The sequence below is a fragment of the Pseudorasbora parva genome, chromosome 12 (genome assembly GCF_024679245.1).
Source record: "Pseudorasbora parva isolate DD20220531a chromosome 12, ASM2467924v1, whole genome shotgun sequence".
NCBI lineage: Eukaryota > Metazoa > Chordata > Actinopteri > Cypriniformes > Gobionidae > Pseudorasbora > Pseudorasbora parva.
Genome location: NC_090183.1, coordinates 47407984 through 47417285, shown reverse-complemented (window position 1 = coordinate 47417285; position 9302 = coordinate 47407984).

Here is a 9302-nt window from a genome sequence, read left to right as displayed (position 1 = left end):
CTAACCCTAACCCTAACCCTAACCCTAACCCTAACCCTAACCCTAACCCTAACCCTAACCCTAACCCTAACCCTAACCCTAACCCTAACCCTAACCCTAACCCTAACCCTAACCCTAACCCTAACCCTAACCCTAACCCTAACCCTAACCCTAACCCTAACCCTAACCCTAACCCTAACCCTAACCCTAACCCTAACCCTAACCCTAACCCTAACCCTAACCCTAACCCTAACCCTAACCCTAACCCTAACCCTAACCCTAACCCTAACCCTAACCCTAACCCTAACCCTAACCCTAACCCTAACCCTAACCCTAACCCTAACCCTAACCCTAACCCTAACCCTAACCCTAACCCTAACCCTAACCCTAACCCTAACCCTAACCCTAACCCTAACCCTAACCCTAACCCTAACCCTAACCCTAACCCTAACCCTAACCCTAACCCTAACCCTAACCCTAACCCTAACCCTAACCCTAACCCTAACCCTAACCCTAACCCTAACCCTAACCCTAACCCTAACCCTAACCCTAACCCTAACCCTAACCCTAACCCTAACCCTAACCCTAACCCTAACCCTAACCCTAACCCTAACCCTAACCCTAACCCTAACCCTAACCCTAACCCTAACCCTAACCCTAACCCTAACCCTAACCCTAACCCTAACCCTAACCCTAACCCTAACCCTAACCCTAACCCTAACCCTAACCCTAACCCTAACCCTAACCCTAACCCTAACCCTAACCCTAACCCTAACCCTAACCCTAACCCTAACCCTAACCCTAACCCTAACCCTAACCCTAACCCTAACCCTAACCCTAACCCTAACCCTAACCCTAACCCTAACCCTAACCCTAACCCTAACCCTAACCCTAACCCTAACCCTAACCCTAACCCTAACCCTAACCCTAACCCTAACCCTAACCCTAACCCTAACCCTAACCCTAACCCTAACCCTAACCCTAACCCTAACCCTAACCCTAACCCTAACCCTAACCCTAACCCTAACCCTAACCCTAACCCTAACCCTAACCCTAACCCTAACCCTAACCCTAACCCTAACCCTAACCCTAACCCTAACCCTAACCCTAACCCTAACCCTAACCCTAACCCTAACCCTAACCCTAACCCTAACCCTAACCCTAACCCTAACCCTAACCCTAACCCTAACCCTAACCCTAACCCTAACCCTAACCCTAACCCTAACCCTAACCCTAACCCTAACCCTAACCCTAACCCTAACCCTAACCCTAACCCTAACCCTAACCCTAACCCTAACCCTAACCCTAACCCTAACCCTAACCCTAACCCTAACCCTAACCCTAACCCTAACCCTAACCCTAACCCTAACCCTAACCCTAACCCTAACCCTAACCCTAACCCTAACCCTAACCCTAACCCTAACCCTAACCCTAACCCTAACCCTAACCCTAACCCTAACCCTAACCCTAACCCTAACCCTAACCCTAACCCTAACCCTAACCCTAACCCTAACCCTAACCCTAACCCTAACCCTAACCCTAACCCTAACCCTAACCCTAACCCTAACCCTAACCCTAACCCTAACCCTAACCCTAACCCTAACCCTAACCCTAACCCTAACCCTAACCCTAACCCTAACCCTAACCCTAACCCTAACCCTAACCCTAACCCTAACCCTAACCCTAACCCTAACCCTAACCCTAACCCTAACCCTAACCCTAACCCTAACCCTAACCCTAACCCTAACCCTAACCCTAACCCTAACCCTAACCCTAACCCTAACCCTAACCCTAACCCTAACCCTAACCCTAACCCTAACCCTAACCCTAACCCTAACCCTAACCCTAACCCTAACCCTAACCCTAACCCTAACCCTAACCCTAACCCTAACCCTAACCCTAACCCTAACCCTAACCCTAACCCTAACCCTAACCCTAACCCTAACCCTAACCCTAACCCTAACCCTAACCCTAACCCTAACCCTAACCCTAACCCTAACCCTAACCCTAACCCTAACCCTAACCCTAACCCTAACCCTAACCCTAACCCTAACCCTAACCCTAACCCTAACCCTAACCCTAACCCTAACCCTAACCCTAACCCTAACCCTAACCCTAACCCTAACCCTAACCCTAACCCTAACCCTAACCCTAACCCTAACCCTAACCCTAACCCTAACCCTAACCCTAACCCTAACCCTAACCCTAACCCTAACCCTAACCCTAACCCTAACCCTAACCCTAACCCTAACCCTAACCCTAACCCTAACCCTAACCCTAACCCTAACCCTAACCCTAACCCTAACCCTAACCCTAACCCTAACCCTAACCCTAACCCTAACCCTAACCCTAACCCTAACCCTAACCCTAACCCTAACCCTAACCCTAACCCTAACCCTAACCCTAACCCTAACCCTAACCCTAACCCTAACCCTAACCCTAACCCTAACCCTAACCCTAACCCTAACCCTAACCCTAACCCTAACCCTAACCCTAACCCTAACCCTAACCCTAACCCTAACCCTAACCCTAACCCTAACCCTAACCCTAACCCTAACCCTAACCCTAACCCTAACCCTAACCCTAACCCTAACCCTAACCCTAACCCTAACCCTAACCCTAACCCTAACCCTAACCCTAACCCTAACCCTAACCCTAACCCTAACCCTAACCCTAACCCTAACCCTAACCCTAACCCTAACCCTAACCCTAACCCTAACCCTAACCCTAACCCTAACCCTAACCCTAACCCTAACCCTAACCCTAACCCTAACCCTAACCCTAACCCTAACCCTAACCCTAACCCTAACCCTAACCCTAACCCTAACCCTAACCCTAACCCTAACCCTAACCCTAACCCTAACCCTAACCCTAACCCTAACCCTAACCCTAACCCTAACCCTAACCCTAACCCTAACCCTAACCCTAACCCTAACCCTAACCCTAACCCTAACCCTAACCCTAACCCTAACCCTAACCCTAACCCTAACCCTAACCCTAACCCTAACCCTAACCCTAACCCTAACCCTAACCCTAACCCTAACCCTAACCCTAACCCTAACCCTAACCCTAACCCTAACCCTAACCCTAACCCTAACCCTAACCCTAACCCTAACCCTAACCCTAACCCTAACCCTAACCCTAACCCTAACCCTAACCCTAACCCTAACCCTAACCCTAACCCTAACCCTAACCCTAACCCTAACCCTAACCCTAACCCTAACCCTAACCCTAACCCTAACCCTAACCCTAACCCTAACCCTAACCCTAACCCTAACCCTAACCCTAACCCTAACCCTAACCCTAACCCTAACCCTAACCCTAACCCTAACCCTAACCCTAACCCTAACCCTAACCCTAACCCTAACCCTAACCCTAACCCTAACCCTAACCCTAACCCTAACCCTAACCCTAACCCTAACCCTAACCCTAACCCTAACCCTAACCCTAACCCTAACCCTAACCCTAACCCTAACCCTAACCCTAACCCTAACCCTAACCCTAACCCTAACCCTAACCCTAACCCTAACCCTAACCCTAACCCTAACCCTAACCCTAACCCTAACCCTAACCCTAACCCTAACCCTAACCCTAACCCTAACCCTAACCCTAACCCTAACCCTAACCCTAACCCTAACCCTAACCCTAACCCTAACCCTAACCCTAACCCTAACCCTAACCCTAACCCTAACCCTAACCCTAACTAACCCTAACCCTAACCCTAACCCTAACCCTAACCCTAACCCTAACCCTAACCCTAACCCTAACCCTAACCCTAACCCTAACCCTAACCCTAACCCTAACCCTAACCCTAACCCTAACCCTAACCCTAACCCTAACCCTAACCCTAACCCTAACCCTAACCCTAACCCTAACCCTAACCCTAACCCTAACCCTAACCCTAACCCTAACCCTAACCCTAACCCTAACCCTAACCCTAACCCTAACCCTAACCCTAACCCTAACCCTAACCCTAACCCTAACCCTAACCCTAACCCTAACCCTAACCCTAACCCTAACCCTAACCCTAACCCTAACCCTAACCCTAACCCTAACCCTAACCCTAACCCTAACCCTAACCCTAACCCTAACCCTAACCCTAACCCTAACCCTAACCCTAACCCTAACCCTAACCCTAACCCTAACCCTAACCCTAACCCTAACCCTAACCCTAACCCTAACCCTAACCCTAACCCTAACCCTAACCCTAACCCTAACCCTAACCCTAACCCTAACCCTAACCCTAACCCTAACCCTAACCCTAACCCTAACCCTAACCCTAACCCTAACCCTAACCCTAACCCTAACCCTAACCCTAACCCTAACCCTAACCCTAACCCTAACCCTAACCCTAACCCTAACCCTAACCCTAACCCTAACCCTAACCCTAACCCTAACCCTAACCCTAACCCTAACCCTAACCCTAACCCTAACCCTAACCCTAACCCTAACCCTAACCCTAACCCTAACCCTAACCCTAACCCTAACCCTAACCCTAACCCTAACCCTAACCCTAACCCTAACCCTAACCCTAACCCTAACCCTAACCCTAACCCTAACCCTAACCCTAACCCTAACCCTAACCCTAACCCTAACCCTAACCCTAACCCTAACCCTAACCCTAACCCTAACCCTAACCCTAACCCTAACCCTAACCCTAACCCTAACCCTAACCCTAACCCTAACCCTAACCCTAACCCTAACCCTAACCCTAACCCTAACCCTAACCCTAACCCTAACCCTAACCCTAACCCTAACCCTAACCCTAACCCTAACCCTAACCCTAACCCTAACCCTAACCCTAACCCTAACCCTAACCCTAACCCTAACCCTAACCCTAACCCTAACCCTAACCCTAACCCTAACCCTAACCCTAACCCTAACCCTAACCCTAACCCTAACCCTAACCCTAACCCTAACCCTAACCCTAACCCTAACCCTAACCCTAACCCTAACCCTAACCCTAACCCTAACCCTAACCCTAACCCTAACCCTAACCCTAACCCTAACCCTAACCCTAACCCTAACCCTAACCCTAACCCTAACCCTAACCCTAACCCTAACCCTAACCCTAACCCTAACCCTAACCCTAACCCTAACCCTAACCCTAACCCTAACCCTAACCCTAACCCTAACCCTAACCCTAACCCTAACCCTAACCCTAACCCTAACCCTAACCCTAACCCTAACCCTAACCCTAACCCTAACCCTAACCCTAACCCTAACCCTAACCCTAACCCTAACCCTAACCCTAACCCTAACCCTAACCCTAACCCTAACCCTAACCCTAACCCTAACCCTAACCCTAACCCTAACCCTAACCCTAACCCTAACCCTAACCCTAACCCTAACCCTAACCCTAACCCTAACCCTAACCCTAACCCTAACCCTAACCCTAACCCTAACCCTAACCCTAACCCTAACCCTAACCCTAACCCTAACCCTAACCCTAACCCTAACCCTAACCCTAACCCTAACCCTAACCCTAACCCTAACCCTAACCCTAACCCTAACCCTAACCCTAACCCTAACCCTAACCCTAACCCTAACCCTAACCCTAACCCTAACCCTAACCCTAACCCTAACCCTAACCCTAACCCTAACCCTAACCCTAACCCTAACCCTAACCCTAACCCTAACCCTAACCCTAACCCTAACCCTAACCCTAACCCTAACCCTAACCCTAACCCTAACCCTAACCCTAACCCTAACCCTAACCCTAACCCTAACCCTAACCCTAACCCTAACCCTAACCCTAACCCTAACCCTAACCCTAACCCTAACCCTAACCCTAACCCTAACCCTAACCCTAACCCTAACCCTAACCCTAACCCTAACCCTAACCCTAACCCTAACCCTAACCCTAACCCTAACCCTAACCCTAACCCTAACCCTAACCCTAACCCTAACCCTAACCCTAACCCTAACCCTAACCCTAACCCTAACCCTAACCCTAACCCTAACCCTAACCCTAACCCTAACCCTAACCCTAACCCTAACCCTAACCCTAACCCTAACCCTAACCCTAACCCTAACCCTAACCCTAACCCTAACCCTAACCCTAACCCTAACCCTAACCCTAACCCTAACCCTAACCCTAACCCTAACCCTAACCCTAACCCTAACCCTAACCCTAACCCTAACCCTAACCCTAACCCTAACCCTAACCCTAACCCTAACCCTAACCCTAACCCTAACCCTAACCCTAACCCTAACCCTAACCCTAACCCTAACCCTAACCCTAACCCTAACCCTAACCCTAACCCTAACCCTAACCCTAACCCTAACCCTAACCCTAACCCTAACCCTAACCCTAACCCTAACCCTAACCCTAACCCTAACCCTAACCCTAACCCTAACCCTAACCCTAACCCTAACCCTAACCCTAACCCTAACCCTAACCCTAACCCTAACCCTAACCCTAACCCTAACCCTAACCCTAACCCTAACCCTAACCCTAACCCTAACCCTAACCCTAACCCTAACCCTAACCCTAACCCTAACCCTAACCCTAACCCTAACCCTAACCCTAACCCTAACCCTAACCCTAACCCTAACCCTAACCCTAACCCTAACCCTAACCCTAACCCTAACCCTAACCCTAACCCTAACCCTAACCCTAACCCTAACCCTAACCCTAACCCTAACCCTAACCCTAACCCTAACCCTAACCCTAACCCTAACCCTAACCCTAACCCTAACCCTAACCCTAACCCTAACCCTAACCCTAACCCTAACCCTAACCCTAACCCTAACCCTAACCCTAACCCTAACCCTAACCCTAACCCTAACCCTAACCCTAACCCTAACCCTAACCCTAACCCTAACCCTAACCCTAACCCTAACCCTAACCCTAACCCTAACCCTAACCCTAACCCCTAACCCTAACCCTAACCCTAACCCTAACCCTAACCTAACCCTAACCCTAACCCTAACCCTAACCCTAACCCTAACCCTAACCCTAACCCTAACCCTAACCCTAACCCTAACCCTAACCCTAACCCTAACCCTACCCCTCTACCCCTCTACCCCTCTACCCCTCTACCCCTCTACCCCTCTACCCCTCTACCCCTCTACCCCTCTACCCCTCTACCCCTCTACCCCTCTACCCCTCTACCCCTCTACCCCTCTACCCCTCTACCCCTCTACCCCTCTACCCCTCTACCCCTCTACCCCTCTACCCCTCTACCCCTCTACCCCTCTACCCCTCTACCCCTCTACCCCTCTACCCCTCTACCCCTCTACCCCTCTACCCCTCTACCCCTCTACCCCTCTACCCCTCTACCCCTCTACCCCTCTACCCCTCTACCCCTCTACCCCTCTACCCCTCTACCCCTCTACCCCTCTACCCCTCTACCCCTCTACCCCTCTACCCCTCTACCCCTCTACCCCTCTACCCCTCTACCCCTCTACCCCTCTACCCCTCTACCCCTCTACCCCTCTACCCCTCTACCCCTCTACCCCTCTACCCCTCTACCCCTCTACCCCTCTACCCCCAAAAAAAAAAAAAAAAAAAAAAAAAAAAAATTTACAAATGTATATATTTGTTTTTATTTTCAGAACAAATGCTTAGATACAATTATACATGCATAAATCAACAGCATAAAAACAAAACTGCAGTGAAGACTTGGTTGGTGGACATGGGGTAGAACCGACTGCATTGGAGCCAGAGTGCAGAAAGCAAGAAGCCAGAGGTAGAGATGTCAAATCACATGCTATGAAGGAGTGGGTGAGTGAAGCTGTGTAGAAACCACTTATGACCTAAAGCTGGGCATAAACCAGTGGTAATGCAGGAGATTAGGAGCTGGGCAGAACAAGTGGTGATTCAACAGAGCCATTAGTTTGACAGTTATAAATGCAAGGAGTATAAAAGGAAGCATACAAAGGATACATAGAAAATTTGAAAGGGACAAATTTAGGTTTAGTCTGTCACAGTAAAGAAAACAAATGTAAAAGTAGAATAACTTCAAGGGACAAGGCACAAATATTAAGCTTGCTGACAGGTTTAACAGCATATTATAAAGAATATCCTCACAACAATCTAGCCACAGAAGATCACACACCAATTTATCTTTTAGGCCTGTCCCAACCCCGGATAAATAGAGAGGATTGTGTCAGGAAGGGCATCCGACATAAAAGTTTTGCCAAATTCATTATGCGAATCACAAATATAACTCCCATACCGGATCAGTTGGGTCGGGGTTAACAACAACAACAACTGCCAGTGTCGTTAGGCTACTGCTAGTCAAAGAAGGAGAGAAGGAAAGTGTGTTAGAGGAGGAAGGCGTGTCAGTGGGCAGAGAGAGAAGAGGAAAGGCAGGTGTTTAGGACTGAAAGTAGGGACATTGAATGTTGGTACAATGACAGGTAAAGACAGACAACTGGTAGATATGATGCAGAGGAGGAAAGTTGATATTCTGTGTGTCCAGGAGAGCAGGTGGAAAGGGAGCAAGGCTAAAAGCATTGGAGCAGTGTTTTAATTGTTTTATAAGGGTGTGGACAGGCAGAAAATGGAGTTGGGGTGATCCTGAAGGAGGAGTTTGTGAAGAATGTTTTCTAGAGGTAAAGAGAGTGTCAGATAGGATAGGATGGATATTGAAGGTGTGATGTTGAATGTTGTTACGCATGTTGGCTACACAAGTAGGTTGTAAGCAAGATGAGAGACAGATTTGTTGGAGCCAGCGAGTTGGAGGAAGTGATGCAGACTGTTCCCAGAGGTGAGAGGGTAGTGATAGGGGCAGATTTGAATAGACATGTTGGGGAAGGGAATAGTGGGGATAAGGAAGTGATGAGCAGGTTTGGTCTTCAGGAAAGGAACCCAGAAGGACAGAGGTTGGTAGACTTTGCTAAAAGTATGTAGATGGCTGTGGTGGACACAGAAGAGGCAGGAACACAGGGTGACATATAAGAGTGGTGGCAGAAGCACACGAGTGGACTATATTTTATGTAAACGCTGTAATCTGATGGAAATTAGCAATTGTAAAGTAGTGGTAGGTGACTGTAGCTAGACAGCATAGGATGGTGGTGTGTAAGATGACTCTGGTGGTAAGGAAGATGAAGAGAGTAAAGTTAGAGCAGAAGACAAAGTGGTGGAAGTTGGAAAAGGAGCTTCAAAAAAGAGCTTCAAGCTTTAGGTAGTCAAGAAGGGCTTCCAGATGACTGGACCTCTACAGCCACAGTGATCAGCAAGATGGGTAGAAAAGTGCCATGTGTGTCATCTGGAAGGAGGAAAGAAGACAAGGAGACTTGGTGGTGGAATGAGGAAGTCCAAGAGAGTATCCAGAGGAAGAGGCTGGCTAGGAAGAAGTAGGAAAGTGACAGGA